The sequence below is a fragment of the Bombina bombina genome, chromosome 2 (genome assembly GCF_027579735.1).
Source record: "Bombina bombina isolate aBomBom1 chromosome 2, aBomBom1.pri, whole genome shotgun sequence".
NCBI classification, from domain to species: domain Eukaryota; kingdom Metazoa; phylum Chordata; class Amphibia; order Anura; family Bombinatoridae; genus Bombina; species Bombina bombina.
Window position 1 is genome coordinate 857,941,949 of NC_069500.1, and position 18,151 is coordinate 857,960,099.

At 39.5% G+C, this 18,151-nt stretch overlaps 1 protein-coding gene and 1 pseudogene across 1 annotated transcript in view; both read right to left on the reverse strand.

The window, feature by feature from the left end:
* LOC128649750 (nitric oxide-associated protein 1) overlaps nucleotides 1–18,151 on the reverse strand; it is a gene marked incomplete at its 5' end in the record, with an annotated part of 140,129 nt that overhangs the window by 73,438 nt on the left and 48,540 nt on the right.
* LOC128651141 (uncharacterized) lies at nucleotides 7,736–7,854 on the reverse strand (annotated as a pseudogene).

Below are 18,151 nucleotides of genomic sequence, written 5' to 3' on the forward strand. Positions count from 1 at the left end.
GGCGCGCTAAAACACACAAAGAAAAGATCTCATGCTAGATAAAGCGTTACTCGATATTTACTGAGAAATAAGGCACCAAGGCTGTCTGTTCTCAAAACCTCAAGGTCTATTCTGAGTTAAAGGCAAAACGAAGGAGAAAAGCGAACAGATAGTAGAGCACTCGCAAAAAATGGCATAAGTGGCTATAGCTATAGTGTATAGCCACTTATGCCATTTTTTGCGAGTGCTCTACTATCTATTCGCTTTTCTCCTTTGTTTTGCCTTTGTCTAAATGAACAGTGAGCACCCCCCACCCTTAATTTATACAAGGTATATACTCTTTAATATCATTCACTTGATTGATTCTCTCCACATAGTTGGAGACTATATATTTTTTTTATTGCCGAGTATTAATAGTAATCAATATAGATATGGGGGAAATTACAAACATAACTCTATCACTATCCCCATTGTTTGACTTATTACACTATTCTGAGTTAAGCAAGGACCTAGAGGTTCAGAGATCCGGCCCTGCCGTCTTCACAATAAAAATAATAAATTGGACTCCTCGCTGCAACATAAAAGGATCACACATAAGCCCATAAAATGTATATTTACTTATACCAAAACAAGCCTCATGTTAACCCCTTCATCACCATTAAAGAGGGAAAAGCATCTCTCACATCTCACATTAAGTGCCTGCATACTGCCATGAGTAATATCCTAGCAAGATATATTTTGTCCTCATAAAATCTGCAGGAGTCTATAAAGTGCACCATCTCCCTCCTTAGAAGACTAAAGGGCACTTACTTGCATCTGGCCATCCGGCAGCAGGACAGCTCACTAGGTTTGAGAGGCATTCTCCCTCACATGGACCTTTGGAAGAGAAGAAAGACTGAATAATCTTACTCAGGCTTTCAAGTTAGGGCAGCAACAATTATTTGGGAGGCGCAGTGAGGATTATACCCCACTGAAGAGAATGACATGGGCTACGGCTAAACCCCAGGAAGGAACAGAACATACTTGCTCTGCTCTAAAATAATAAAATCTTGATTGAAGAATCTTCTTTCAGACACCTAAACTTTACCACCTCCTTGCTTTTAACGTAGGCAAAGAGAAAGACTGGGGGTTGTGGGAAGGGAAGTGATACTTAACAGCTCTGCTGTGGTGCTCTTTGCCTTCTCCTGATATTCCCAACAGTAAATGAAGATTATCCGGGGACTCACCGTGTCATTAGAAAGAAAGACTTGTTACAAAAATATCACACATGTCTTTTAGACAACTGTTACATCTGTGTATTTAGACTAAGTAAATTCAACTTAATAAACGTATAATAGAAGACTTTTTAAAAACCCACCTCCTACATTTTGTTAAATACACAAAAAAATTAATTTATTTAAGAACTTACCTGATAAATTCATTTCTTTCATTGTGGCAAGAGTCCATGAGCTAGTGACGTATGGGATATACATTCCTACCAGGAGGGGGCAAGGTTTCCTAAACCTCAAAATGCCTATAAATACACCTCCCACCACACACATACCTCAGTTATAACGAAAAGCCAAGTAGTGAGTTGTAAAAAGGAGTAAAAATGCATACAAAAAGAGGAACTGGAAAAAAATAATGTGCTTTTATACAAAAAAAAAATCATAACCACCAAAAAAAGGGTGGGTCTCATGGACTCTTGCCACTATGAAAGAAATTAATTTATCAGGTAAGTTCTTACATAAATTATGTGTTTTCTTTCATGTCAGTGGCAAGAGTCCGTGAGGTATGGGATATAATAACCAAGTTGTGTAAATCTACAGAGTCACTAGAGAGGGAGGGATACAAATAAAAACAGCTATTTTCGATGAAAAAATTAAATCCAAATAATAAATACGTTTTCTTAAATTTCAAAAAACTCAAATCATAGGAAAAGGAATCAAACTGAGACAACTGCCTGAAGAACTTTTCTACCAAAGACTGCTTCCGAAGAAGCAAATACATCAAAATGGTAACATTTAGTAAATGTGTAGAAAGAAGATTAAGTTGCTGCTTTGCAAATCTGATCAACTGAAGCTACATTCTTGAAAGCCCAAGAAGTGACAACTGATCTAGTAGAATGAGCTGTAATTCTTTGAGGCGGTGACTGTCCCGCCTCCAAATAAGCCTTGTAAATCAAAAGATTCAACCAAGATGCCAAAGAAATGGCAGAGACTTTCTGACCTTTCATGGAACCAGAGAAAATAACAAATAAACTAGTTATAAATCTTTAGTAGTCTCTACATAGTTTTTTTTTTAAAGCTCTTACCACATCCAAAGAATGTAGAGATCTCTCAAGAGAATTCTTAGCATTAGGACACAAGAAAGGAACAACAATTTCCCTACTAATGTTGATAGATTCACAACCTTAGGCAAAAATTTAAACGAAGTCCGTAAAACAGCTTTATCTTGATGGAATATCAGATAAGGAGACTCACAAGAGAGAGCCAACAATTTAGAAACTCTTCTAGCAGAAGAGATAGCCAAAACAATAACACTTCCAAGAAAGTAGTTTAATATCCAAAGAATGCATAGGCTCAAAAGGAGGAGCATGCAAAATCCTTAAAACCAAATTAAGACTCCAAGGAGGAGAAATAGACTTAAAGGGACAGTCAACACCAGAATTTTTGTTGTTTTAAAAGATAAATAATCCCTTAATTACCAATTCCCCAGTTTTGAATAACCAACACAATAATTGTAGAGGTAAAACGTGTATAATTATAACTTTGTATCTAAGCCTCAGCAGACTGCCCCCTTATTTCAGTTCTTTTGACAGACTTGCATTTTAGCCAATCAGAGCTGTCTCCATGGTAAATTCACGTGGATGAGCTCAATGTTATCTATATGGAACAAGTGAACTAATGTCCTCTAGTGGTGAAAAACTACCAAAATGCATTTAGATTTGAGGCGGACTTTAAGGTCTAAGAAATTAGAATATGAACCTCCTAGGTTTAGCTTTCAACTAAGAATACCAAGAGAACAAAGCAAAATTGGTGATAAAAGTAAATTTTTTGTTGTTTAAAATTGTTTAAAATTACATGCCCTATTTGAAAACATGAAAGTTTTTTTGGACTTGACTGTCCCTTTAATAACAGGTTTGATACGAACCAAAGCCTGAACAAAACAGTAATTATCAGGAAGTTTAGCAATCTTTCTATGAAATAAAGAAAGAGCAGAGATTTGTCCCTTCAAAGTATTTGCAGTCAAACCCTTATCCAAATATCCTGAAGAAACTGTAAAATCAGAGGAATTCTAAAAGAATGCCAAGAAAAATTATGAGGAGCACCATGAAATATAGGTTTTCCAAACCCGATAATAAATCTTCCTCGAAACAGACTTACAAGCCTGTAACATAGTGTTTATCACCGAGTCTGAGAAACCTCTATGACTAAGAACTAAGAGTTCAAATTTAGAGATCCTGATGGAAAAACAGCCCTTGAGACAGAAGGTCTGGCCTTAAAGGAAGTGGCCAAGGCTGGCAACTGGACATCCGGATCAGAAACACATGAAATTGTTCTATTATGATCTTGGAGATCACCCTTGGAAGAAGAACTAGAGGCAGAAAAATGTAAGCAGGTTGGTAAAACCAAGGAACTGCTTAAGCATCCACCATCTCCGCCTGAGGATCCTTGTATCTGGAAAGATATCTGGAAAGTTTCTTGTTCAAACGAGATGCCATCAAATCTATTTCTAGAAGACCCCACATTTTTACAATCTGATGAAACACATCTGGATAGAGAGACCACTCCCCCGGATGCAAAGTCTGATGAAAGAGATTATCCACTTCCCAATTGTCTACACCTGGAATATGAATCGCAGAAATTAGACAAGAGTTGGACTCCGTCCAAGAAAGTATCCGAGATACTTCTATCATTGCTAAAGAGCTGCGAGTCCCTCCCTGATGATTGACATATGCCACTGTTGTGACATTGTCTATCTGAAAACAAATAAAAAGTTCTCTCTTTAACAGAGGGCAAGCATGAAGAGCTCTGAAGATAGCACAGAGTTCTAAACTATTGATTGTTAACCTTGCCTCTTGAGGTTTCCAAACCCCTTGTGCAGTAAGAGGCCCCAGACAGCTTCCCAACCTGAAAGACTTGAGTCCATTGAGATCATAGTCCAGGAAGGACGAACAAAAGAGGCCCCTCAAACCATCCGGTGTTGGTCCAACCACCATGACAGAGTTGAATGTTGGTATTTAAGTATAATCAGTTGTGATATCCGAGAATAATCCCTGCACCATTGATTCAGCATGCAAAGCTGCAGAGGTCTCATATAAAAACGAGCAAAGGGGATCGCATCCGATGCTGCAGTCATAAGACCTAAAACTTCCATGCACATAGCCACTGAAGGGAACGATCGAGACTGAAGGTTTAGACAAGCTAAAATCAATTTCATTCATCTCTTGTCTGTTAAAGACAGAGTCATGGACACTGAATCTATCTGGAAACCTAAAAAGGTGACCCTTGTTTGAGGAAGTAAGAAACTCTTTTGTAAATTGATCCTCCAACCATGTCTTTGAAGAAACAACACTAGTTGTTTTGTGTGAGGTTCTGCTAAATGAAAAGATTGAGCTAGTACCAAGATATCATCCAAATAAGGAAACACTGCAATACCCTGCTCTCTGATTACAGATAGAAGGGCACCAAGAACATTTGAAAAGATTCTTGGAGCTGTTGCTAGGCCAAAAGGAGGAGCGACAAACTGGTAATACTTATCTAGAAAAGAGAATCTCAGAAACCGATAGTGATCCGGATGAATTGGAATATGAAGATAAGCATCCTGTAAGTATATTGTGGACATAGAATGCCCTTGCTGAACAAAAGGCAGAATAGTCCTTATAGTCACCATCTTGAAAGTTAGGACTCTTACAAAATGATTTAAAAGTTTCAGATCCAGAACTGGTCTGAAATAATTATTTTTCTTTGGGACAATGAATAGATTTGAATAGAACCCCAAACCCTGTTCCTGTAGAGGAACTGGAACAATCACCCCTGAAAGCTCTAGATCTGAAACACAATTCAGAAAAGCCTGAGCCTTCACAGGATTTGTTGGAACATGAGAAAGAATCTTCCCACAGGAGATCTCATTCTGAAACCTATTTGATACCCTTGAGACACAATATTCTGAATCCACTGATTTTGAACGGAACCTAACCAAATTTCCTGAAATAATTTAAATCTGCCCTCCACCAGCTGAACTGGATTGAGGGCCGCACCTTCATGCAGTCTTGGGGGCTGGATGTTTTTTTTATAAGGCTTTGGTTTTATTCCAATTTGAAGATGGTCTCCAATTGGAACCAGAGGCATTAGGGGGAAGGAGTAGATTTGTGTTGCTTATTCTGATGAAGGGAACGAAAAAGATTAGGAGCCTTAAATTTACTGTTAGACTTTTTATCTTGAGGTAAAAAAAAAAAACAATTTATACTTACCTGATAAATTTATCTTCTATTTCCATTTTCCCTTCGGCTGAACCTCCAGTCATTCAGCCGAAGGGAAAATGGAAAAAGAAGATATCACAAAGGTGTAGAGGTGCCTGAGGATTTAGTTAAAAATAACGGTCTTAAAATAAATGGTAGGCCATGGACTCACCATATCCGGAAATAAATAAATTTATCAGGTAAGCATAAATTATGTTTTCTTTCCTAAGATATGGTGAGTCCACGGAATCATCAATTACTAGTGGGGACCAATACCCAAGCTAGAGGACACAAATGATTAGGGAGGGACAAGACAGGTAACCTAAACAGAAGGCACCACTGCATGAAGAACCTTTCTCCCAAAAGAAGCCTCAGCTAAGACAAAAATATCATATTTGGAAAAAGTATGCAGAGAGGACCAAGTTGCAGCCTTGCAAATCTGTTCTACAGAAACTTGCTTCTTGAAAGCCCAAGAAGGGACAGCCCTAGTGAAATGAGCTGAAATTCTCTCAGGAGGCTGCTGTCCAGCAGTCTCATTAACCAAACGCATTATACTACTCAAACAAAGAGAAAGAAGTAGCTGAAGCTCTCTGACCTTTATGTTTCAAAGAGAAACAAACAGCAAACTGGCGACAATACTTAGTCGCCTGTGGATAGGAAATAAAAGCACTCACATCAAAGTTGTGCAACAAAAGTTCCTGATGAGAAGAAAGATAAGAACACAGAGAAGGAAAAACAATTTTCTGATTAATATATCTATCCGAAACCACTTAATAAGAAAACATAACTAGTACGAATAACCGCCTTAACTGCATGAAAGATAAGGCAAATCACACTGCAAAACTGAGAGCTCCGAGACTCTCGAATCAGAAAATATAGCAATGAGAAACAAAACCTTCCAAAATAACAAAATCTATGGAAAGTAAAGGCTCAAACAGAGCCTACTGCACAACTATAAGAACAAGGGCAAAACCCTAAGGGGGAGCAACCGACTTAAACACAGGCCTGATGTTGACCAGTACCTGACAAAAAGATTGCACATCTGGCACGTCCACCAGATGCTTATGTAGCAAAAAAAAAAGACAATGCAGAAAACTGACACTTCAGGGTAGTGACTGACAAACCGTTCTCCAGAGCACCCTGGAGAAAGGATAAAAAATTCAGAAAACCCTATGCTTAGACAAAACTAAGCATACAATCTTCAAGCAGTCAGCTTCAGAGATTTAGATGAAGGAAAAGACCAAGAATCAGAAGTCCTTCCTCAGAGGTAGTCTCCATGGTGGAGAGACGACATTTCCACTAGAACTGCATACCAGATCCTGCAAGGCCACGCAGGGGCTAATAAAATCACTGCTGCCCTCATCTGAAAATACGAGTAATGACTCGTGGAAAGAGAACAAACAGAGGAAAAAGTTATGCAAGAGAAACGTCGGAACATCAGGACGGTCTGCAGATCACATGACCATAAACCGTACCTTCGAAACTTGGAGTTCTGTCGAAATGCCCACAGAAGCTAACTCCTGAAACCCCTCATGTGAGAGTCTACCTAGAGAACACTTCCGGATGGAAATGCTCACTCCCCAGGATGAATTATCAGTCTGTTTAGAAGTCCTACAATTGTCCACCCCTGGAAAGTGGATGACCGACAGCAAATGTGAGCTTCATCCCACTGAACAATCCAGGTCACCTCCTACATGGCTTAGGAACCCCTAGTTCCTCCCTAATGGTTGATATAAACCCTAGAGGTGAAATTGTCTGACTGGAACCAAGCTAGGGACAACTGAGGTCAAGTCATCAGAGCAATGCGAATTGCTCTCAACTCCAAGATGTTTAAAGAGGAGAGCAGACACTTCAGAGTCCATAATCCTTAAAGACCCAGACAGCTTACCAGCCCAGAAGGTTGGCATCCGTGTTCACATCACCCAGTAATATCTCCAGAAACACGCGCCCGGAGATAGATACTCCTGAAAAATTACTACGGAAGAAAGTCTCTTGTCATCTGATCTAAATCTATCCTTTAAGACAGATCCGAAAATTCTTCATGTCATGGAAAATAGCAAAAAGGAATGATGTCCATGGAATACCATCAGACCAATTCCCTCCATACACAGGGTCACAGAAAAGTGAAGAAAAATCAACTGCAGCTAAATCCAAACTCCCAACCTCCTGGTTGCAAGATGGCTAAGTTATCCACTGGCCACTAAAACTTACTGTTGGCTGGACAGAAGACTGCAGAGTGGGGAAAAGGAATACATCCTTGATTTTCTGACCTCTGAAAGACATCTCCTAGATAAAGAATCAAATAAAGGTTCAAGCATACCGCACCTGGTGTTCCCAGGCGGTCTCCCATCCAGGTACTGACCAGACCTGACCCTGCATAACTTCTGAGATCAAACAAAACCGGGTGCATTCAGGGTATTGTTGCGGTAGTCGCTACTAAATCACCCATGTGGATAGAACAAGGGAACTCTTCTCCAGATTCATTTCCCACCCCCGGAAAAGAAGATTGGACAAGATCTCTTAAAAGAGAGTTAGCACGAACTCAGGATGATACCTGAACTAAATAATTGTCCAGAAAAACACACTTGCAATATCCCAAGAATTAAAGGTCTGACTGGGATGGCACAAACTAAGAAAACTAGAGAAGATTCCGATTAAGGAAACAATATATCTCTAAGGTCTAAGTTCTTAATGAACAGGCCCACTAAAACCAAAGGAGAAAGGATACTACTTTGAAGAACAGAATCTGAAATATATGAGGTAAATAACTATATCCCGCTCCCAAACTGGGACTGGAACTGTCACTCCCAGAGATGAAGACCCTGAATCCAGTTCAAGGAATGCCTCTCATCCTACTTGGATTGCAGATACTTTAGAAAGAGAAATCTCCCCCTGGGAGGATAACTTAGATTGGACTTAAAAAGGCATGACCCAAACTAAGTCTCATCCTTAAAAGGAGACACTAGAAGCGAGTATTTGGAGGAAACAGAAAAAATTGAATCTGCAACTGCAGAACTATAAAGGCTAGGCTGTACCACTAAACCACAGGTAGGCTTCTCAGCTGAAAAGACATTACTCTAAATGAACAATAAAACCTCCAGCTTCTTACCTATGTTAGAAAGAAAAACATAATTTATGTAAGAACTTACCTGATAAATTCATTTCTTTCATATTAACAAGAGTCCATGAGCTAGTGACGTATGGGATATACATTCCTACCAGGAGGGGCAAAGTTTCCCAAACCTTAAAATGCCTATAAATACACCCCTCACCACACCCACAAATCAGTTTAACGAATAGCCAAGAAGTGGGGTGATAAGAAAAAAAGTGCGAAGCATATAAAATAAGGAATTGGAATAATTGTGCTTTATACAAAAAAATCATAACCACCACAAAAAAGGGTGGGCCTCATGGACTCTTGTTAATATGAAAGAAATGAATTTATCAGGTAAGTTCTTACATAAATTATGTTTTCTTTCATGTAATTAACAAGAGTCCATGAGCTAGTGACGTATGGGATAATGACTACCCAAGATGTGGATCTTTCCACACAAGAGTCACTAGAGAGGGAGGGATAAAATAAAGACAGCCAATTCCTGCTGAAAATAATCCACACCCAAAATAAAGTTTAACAAAAAACATAAGCAGAAGATTCAAACTGAAACCGCTGCCTGAAGAACTTTTCTACCAAAAACTGCTTCAGAAGAAGAAAATACATCAAAATGGTAGAATTTAGTAAAAGTATGCAAAGAGGACCAAGTTGCTGCTTTGCAGATCTGGTCAACCGAAGCTTCATTCCTAAACGCCCAGGAAGTAGATACTGACCTAGTAGAATGAGCTGTAATTCTTTGAGGCGGAATTTTACCCGACTCAACATAGGCAAGATGAATTAAAGATTTCAACCAAGATGCCAAAGAAATGGCAGAAGCTTTCTGGCCTTTCCTAGAACCGGAAAAGATAACAAATAGACTAGAAGTCTTACGGAAAGATTTAGTAGCTTCAACATAATATTTCAAAGCTCTAACAACATCCAAAGAATGCAATGATTTCTCCTTAGAATTCTTAGGATTAGGACATAATGAAGGAACCACAATTTCTCTACTAATGTTGTTGGAATTCACAACTTTAGGTAAAAATTCAAAAGAAGTTCGCAACACCGCCTTATCCTGATGAAAAATCAGAAAAGGAGACTCACACGAAAGAGCAGATAATTCAGAAACTCTTCTAGCAGAAGAGATGGCCAAAAGGAACAAAACTTTCCAAGAAAGTAATTTAATGTCCAATGAATGCATAGGTTCAAACGGAGGAGCTTGAAGAGCTCCCAGAACCAAATTCAAACTCCAAGGAGGAGAAATTGACTTAATGACAGGTTTTATACGAACCAAAGCTTGTACAAAACAATGAATATCAGGAAGAATAGCAATCTTTCTGTGAAAAAGAACAGAAAGAGCGGAGATTTGTCCTTTCAAAGAACTTGCGGACAAACCCTTATCTAAACCATCCTGAAGAAACTGTAAAATTCTCGGTATTCTAAAAGAATGCCAAGAAAAATGATGAGAAAGACACCAAGAAATATAAGTCTTCCAGACTCTATAATATATCTCTCGAGATACAGATTTACGAGCCTGTAACATAGTATTAATCACGGAGTCAGAGAAACCTCTATGACCAAGAATCAAGCGTTCAATCTCCATACCTTTAAATTTAAGGATTTCAGATCCGGATGGAAAAAAGGACCTTGTGACAGAAGGTCTGGTCTTAACGGAAGAGTCCATGGCTGGCAAGATGCCATCCGGACAAGATCCGCATACCAAAACCTGTGAGGCCATGCCGGAGCTATTAGCAGAACAAACGAGCATTCCCTCAGAATCTTGGAGATTACTCTTGGAAGAAGAACTAGAGGCGGAAAGATATAGGCAGGATGATACTTCCAAGGAAGTGATAATGCATCCACTGCCTCCGCCTGAGGATCCCGGGATCTGGACAGATACCTGGGAAGTTTCTTGTTTAGATGAGAGGCCATCAGATCTATCTCTGGAAGCCCCCACAATTGAACAATCTGAAGAAATACCTCTGGGTGAAGAGACCATTCGCCCGGATGCAACGTTTGGCGACTGAGATAATCCGCTTCCCAATTGTCTACACCTGGGATATGAACCGCAGAGATTAGACAGGAGCTGGATTCCGCCCAAACCAAAATTCGAGATACTTCTTTCATAGCCAGAGGACTGTGAGTCCCTCCTTGATGATTGATGTATGCCACAGTTGTGACATTGTCTGTCTGAAAACAAATGAACGATTCTCTCTTCAGAAGAGGCCAAAACTGAAGAGCTCTGAAAACTGCACGGAGTTCCAAAATATTGATCGGTAATCTCACCTCCTGAGATTCCCAAACTCCTTGTGCCGTCAGAGATCCCCACACAGCTCCCCAACCTGTGAGACTTGCATCTGTTGAAATTACAGTCCAGGTCGGAAGAACAAAAGAAGCCCCCTGAATTAAACGATGGTGATCTGTCCACCACGTTAGAGAGTGCCGAACAATCGGTTTTAAAGATATTAATTGATATATCTTCGTGTAATCCCTGCACCATTGGTTCAGCATACAGAGCTGAAGAGGTCGCATGTGAAAACGAGCAAAGGGGATCGCGTCCGATGCAGCAGTCATAAGACCTAGAATTTCCATGCATAAGGCTACCGAAGGGAATGATTGAGACTGAAGGTTTCGACAGGCTGTAATCAATTTTAGACGTCTCTTGTCTGTTAAAGACAAAGTCATGGACACTGAATCTATCTGGAAACCCAGAAAGGTTACCCTTGTTTGAGGAATCAAAGAACTTTTTGGTAAATTGATCCTCCAACCATGATCTTGAAGAAACAACACAAGTCGATTCGTATGAGACTCTGCTAAATGTAAAGACGGAGCAAGTACCAAGATATCGTCCAAATAAGGAAATACCACAATACCCTGTTCTCTGATTACAGACAGAAGGGCACCGAGAATCTTTGTGAAAATTCTTGGAGCTGTAGCAAGGCCAAACGGTAGAGCCACAAATTGGTAATGCTTGTCTAGAAAAGAGAATCTCAGGAACTGATAATGATCTGGATGAATTGGAATATGCAGATATGCATCCTGTAAATCTATTGTGGACATATAATTCCCTTGCTGAACAAAAGGCAATATAGTCCTTACAGTTACCATCTTGAACGTTGGTATCCTTACATAACGATTCAATAATTTTAGATCCAGAACTGGTCTGAAGGAATTCTCCTTCTTTGGTACAATGAAGAGATTTGAATAAAACCCCATCCCCTGTTCCGGAACTGGAACTGGCATAATTACTCCAGCCAACTCTAGATCTGAAACACAATTCAGAAATGCTTGAGCTTTCACTGGATTTACTGGGACATGGGAAAGAAAAAATCTCTTTGCAGGAGGTCTCATCTTGAAACCAATTCTGTACCCTTCTGAAACAATGTTCTGAATCCAAAGATTGTGAACAGAATTGATCCAAATTTCTTTGAAAAAACGTAACCTGCCCCCTACCAGCTGAACTGGAATGAGGGCCGTACCTTCATGTGAACTTAGAAGCAGGCTTTGCCTTTCTAGCAGGCTTGGATTTATTCCAGACTGGAGATGGTTTCCAAACTGAAACTGCTCCTGAGGACGAAGGATCAGGCTTTTGTTCTTTGTTGAAACGAAAGGAACGAAAACGATTGTTAGCCCTGTTTTTACCTTTAGACTTTTTATCCTGTGGTAAAAAAGTTCCTTTCCCACCAGTAACAGTTGAAATAATAGAATCCAACTGAGAACCAAATAATTTGTTTCCCTGGAAAGAAATGGAAAGTAGAGTTGATTTAGAAGCCATATCAGCATTCCAAGTCTTAAGCCATAAAGCTCTTCTGGCTAAGATAGCCAGAGACATAAATCTAACATCAACTCTAATAATATCAAAAATGGCATCACAGATGAAATTATTAGCATGCTGGAGAAGAATAATAATATCATGAGAATCACGATTTGTTACTTGTTGCGCTAGAGTTTCCAACCAAAAAGTTGAAGCTGCAGCAACATCAGCCAATGATATAGCAGGTCTAAGAAGATTACCTGAACATAGATAAGCTTTTCTTAGAAAAGATTCAATTTTTCTATCTAAAGGATCTTTAAACGAGGTACCATCTGACGTAGGAATGGTAGTACGTTTAGCAAGGGTAGAAATAGCCCCATCAACTTTAGGGATTTTGTCCCAAAATTCTAACCTGTCAGGCGGAACAGGATATAATTGCTTAAAACGTTTAGAAGGAGTAAATGAATTACCCAATTTATCCCATTCCTTAGCAATTACTGCAGAAATAGCATTAGGAACAGGAAAGACTTCTGGAATAACCGCAGGAGCTTTAAAAACCTTATCCAAACGTATAGAATTAGTATCAAGAGGACTAGAATCCTCTATTTCTAAAGCAATTAGTACTTCTTTAAGTAAAGAGCGAATAAATTCCATCTTAAATAAATATGAAGATTTATCAGCATCAATCTTTGAGACAGAATCCTCTGAACCAGAAGAGTCCAAAGAATCAGAATGATGGTGTTCATTTAAAAATTCATCTGTAGAGAGAGAAGATTTAAAAGACTTTTTACGTTTACTAGAAGGAGAAATAACAGACAAAGCCTTCTTTATGGATTCAGAAACAAAATCTCTTATGTTATCAGGAACATTCTGCACCTTAGATGTTGAGGGAACTGCAACAGGCAATGGTACATCACTAAAGGAAATATTATCTGCTTTAACAAGTTTGTCATGACAATTATTACAAACAACAGCTGGAGGAATAGCTACCAAAAGTTTACAGCAGATACACTTAGCTTTGGTAGATCCAGCAGGCAGTGGTTTTCCTGTAGTATCTTCTGGCTCAGATGCAACGTGAGACATCTTGCAATATGTAAGAGAAAAAACAACATATAAAGCAAAATAGATCAAATTCCTTATAAGACAGTTTCAGGAATGGGAAAAAAATGCCAAACATCAAGCTTCTAGCAACCAGAAGCAAATGAAAAATGAGACTGAAATAATGTGGAGACAAAAGCGACGCCCATATTTTTTGGCGCCAAATAAGACGCCCACATTATTTGGCGCCTAAATGCTTTTGGCGCCAAAAATGACGCCACATCCGGAACGCCGACATTTTTGGCGCAAAATAACGTCAAAAATGACGCAACTCATCTACATGTTTGTAGAAAGCCAAACCAGTACTGAAACGAGAATCAGTAGAGGAAATGGTAAATATAAGAGTATATCGTCGATCTGAAAAGGGAGGTAAGAGATGAATCTCTACGACCGATAACAGATAACCTTATGAAATAGACCCCGTAGAAGGAGATCACTGCATTCAATAGGCAATACTCTCCTCACATCCCTCTGACATTCACTGCACGCTGAGAGGAAAACCGGGCTCCAACTTGCTGCGGAGCGCATATCAACGTAGAATCTAGCACAAACTTACTTCACCACCTCCCTTGGAGGCAAAGTTTGTAAAAACTGATTTGTGGGTGTGGTGAGGGGTGTATTTATAGGCATTTTAAGGTTTGGGAAACTTTGCCCCTCCTGGTAGGAATGTATATCCCATACGTCACTAGCTCATGGACTCTTGTTAATTACATGAAAGAAACTAGATCATCTCCACAGAGATCCAAGTTCTCGGATTAAAAGTAGAAAGTCCCCTACTAATAAAGAAACCGTGCATTTGAAGAGAGATAGCGTCAGGAAATCCTAAAAAGGACGTGAGACAGGGAGAAATATCCCCAGATTCTCTATAACAATCCTGTGAACATCTCACAGAACGTCTAGAATCCTTCCAGAGGGGAAAGAAAAATATAGAACTGATAAAGTTCACAAACTTCCAAAGGAAAGACAACGATAGGGATCGGTGTCATCCAGTCAGCCAAGACCTCCTGACAATATAAGAGGCTTTGAAGCAAACAACTGAAGGATACCACTTCAGTAACAGATGAAGGAATTATACTGTCCAGATCTGAGATTTCAGCCTCAGAAACTACCGGCAAATCCTCCTCACTTACTTGGAAGAAGACAAACCTGCGTAGCAGCATGTGGAGCACAAACGCTCTTATCTGAGACTTAAAATGTCCTCTTGCCTTTTCCCTGAAGTAAAGGAAAACAAAACAAGCCACAGATACTGCAGAAAATACCAGAGCTTGCAACTTCTGTAAGCAAATACACTCCTCCAGGAGATTGAGAGGAACCACAGGGCACTACATGTGACACCATATAGGCGTGGGACATAAAAGGAGAAAGCTGTGGCAGTGCCTTAACAGCAACATCCTTGGAGACATGAAGTTCAAACCAATCTGTACATTTAATAGCATTTGCGAAATCAGAGGTACAGAAAAAAATAAATGTTTAAACCAATTCTTAGTTGAGCAAGCCTTCCACACAACTTCAGCATCAGAAGAAGGAATTATATTGCCTGAATCCGAAATTTCACCCTCAGATGCACCCTCAGAATCTTCATCCTCAGGCTTCTGAGAAAAAATACTTTGGTTAGCCACTTCAGGATCAGAAACCTTACTTACTGTTTCTTTAAATTTCCTTTTGTGTTTTCCCTGCAGCATGGTAAAAGCGGACAGCGCCTCAGATACCGCAGAAGATACCTGGGCAGTTATATCTTGCAAAATAACTCCAGATGTAGCATGAGAGTTAATGCAGGGCACTGCATGTGCAGATGAATAGGATTGGGACGCTTGAGGAGAAAGCTCCAGCACATCTGAAACAGGAGGCTCCTGAACAGCATCCGCCTTAGCTAATGATGGCTCAGGGTCAAAAAGTCTATTTCTATAAGTTCTTTCAATACAAAAAGGTACTGGGGGTTCCAACTGGGTATCAAAACATAAGCTACAGGTAACATCCTGCAGAGCCTCCTGATTCATAATACAAAAAGAAGCAAATAAAAAAAGACTAACTTTTTTTATCTTTTAACAAAATTATTCTTAAATAAATGTTCCCTTTAAATTTACCAAATCAAGAAAACATAACCCAGGCAACACACTACACCCTCAGCAGAATTACTGAGGTGCCCTACCTGTCCTGCAACCCGCAGCAAACTGAGGAAAAAACGATCCCATTTACAATCCAGATTTCCAGAGAAGCAAAAACAGCAAGAAGCTTTCTAAACAGCAGAGCCATCTGAAATATGGGCACCTCACTCTTACAGGAAGTGAAAAAAAAGCCCCAAAAAAACCTCTGACATCACAGTATCAGAACCTCCCTAAATGGGGCGGTCCTACAGCTGACAAAAAAGTAAATTTATGCTTACCGTATAAATTCATTTCTTTTACGATATGACGAGTCCACGGATTTCATCCTTACTTGTGGGATATTAACCTCCTGCTAACAGGAAGTGGCAAAGAGCACCACAGCAGAGCTGTATATATAGCTCCTCCCTTCCCCTCCACCTCCAGTCATTCGGCCGAAGGTTATAGGAAGAGAAAAGGAAAGGCTAAAAGGTGCAGAGGTGACTAAAGTTTACAAAAAATAAAAATAAAAACTGTCTTAAAAGAACAGGGTGGGCCATGGACTCGTCATATTCGTAAAAGAAATTAATTTATCAGGTAAGCATAAATTTACTTTCTTTCATGTAATTGGCAAGAGTCCATGAGCTAGTAACGTATGGGATATACATTACTACCAGGAGGGGCAAAGTTTCACAAACCTCAAAATGCCTATAAATACACCCCACCACACCCACAATTCAGTTTTACAAACTTTGCCTCCGATGGAGGTTGTGAAGTAAGTTTGTGCTAGATTTCTACGTTGATATGCGCTTCTCAGCATGCTGAAGCCCGGTTCCTCTCAGAGTGCAGTGAATGTCAGAGGTATGCGAAGGGAATATTACCTATTGAATACAATGGTCATCCTAACGGGGATCTATTTCATAGGTTCTCTGTTATCGGTCGTAGAGATTCATCTCCTACCTCCCTTTTCAGATCGACAATATACTCTTATATACCATTACCTCTACTGATTCTCGTTTCACTACTGGTCTGGCTATCTACTTTATGTAGATGAGTGTCTTTTGGTAAGTATGTTTTCCTTTTATTTAAGACACTCTCGGCTATGGTTTGGCACTTTATATGTAAAGTTCTAAACATAATGTTTGTAATTATATTTGCCATGATTCAGGTTAATCAGTATATTTCCTTCTTACAAACTGTCAGTTTCATTTTGGGAAATGTATATATATATATATATATATATATATATATATATATATATATATATATATATATATATATATATATATAAAAACATAATTTATGCTTACCTGATAAATTCCTTTCTTCTGTTGTGTGATCAGTCCACGGGTCATCATTACTTCTGGGATATTATCTGCTCCCCTACAGGAAGTGCAAGAGGATTCACCCAGCAGAGTTGCTATATAGCTCCTCCCCTCTACGTCACCTCCAGTCATTCGACCAAAGACCAACGAGAAAGGAGAAACCAAGGGTGTAGTGGTGACTGAATTATAATTTAAAAAATATGTACCTGCCTTAAAAAACAGGGCGGGCCGTGGACTGATCACACAACAGAAGAAAGGAATTTATCAGGTAAGCATAAATTATGTTTTCTTCTGTTATGTGTGATCAGTCCACGGGTCATCATTACTTCTGGGATACCAATACCAAAGCAAAAGTACACGGATGACGGGAGGGATAGGCAGGCTCATTATACAGAAGGAACCACTGCCTGAAGAACCTTTCTCCCAAAAATAGCCTCCGAAGAAGCAAAAGTGTCAAATTTGTAAAATTTGGAAAAAGTATGAAGCGAAGACCAAGTTGCAGCCTTGCAAATCTGTTCAACAGAGGCCTCATTCTTAAAGGCCCAAGTGGAAGCCACAGCTCTAGTGGAATGAGCTGTAATTCTTTCAGGAGGCTGCTGTTCAGCAGTCTCATAGGCTAAACGTATTATGCTACGAAGCCAAAAAGAGAGAGAGGTAGCAGAAGCTTTTTGACCTCTCCTCTGTCCAGAATAAACGACAAACAGGGAAGAAGTTTGGCGAAAATCTTTAGTTGCCTGCAAGTAGAACTTGAGGGCACGAACTACATCCAGATTGTGTAGAAGACGTTCCTTCTTTGAAGAAGGATTTGGACACAAGGATGGAACAACAATCTCTTGATTGATATTCCTGTTAGTGACTACCTTAGGTAAGAACCCAGGTTTAGTACGCAGAACTACCTTGTCTGAGTGAAAGATCAGATAAGGAGAATCACAATGTAGGGCTGATAACTCAGAGACTCTTCGAGCCGAGGAAATAGCCATTAAAAATAGAACTTTCCAAGATAACAATTTTATATCAATGGAATGAAGGGGTTCAAACGGAACACCCTGTAAAACGTTAAAAACTAAGTTTAAACTCCATGGCGGAGCAACAGTTTTAAACACAGGCTTGATCCTAGTTAAAGCCTGACAAAAGGCCTGGATGTCTGAATTCTCTGACAGACGCCTGTGTAACAAGATGGACAGAGCTGAGATCTGTCCCTTTAATGAGCTAGCCGATAAACCCTTTTCTAAACCTTCTTGTAGAAAAGACAATATCCTAGGAATCCTAACCTTACTCCAGGAGTAATCTTTGGATTCACACCAGTATAGGTATTTACGACATATTTTATGGTAAATCTTTCTGGTAACAGGCTTCCTAGCCTGTATCAGGGTATCAATA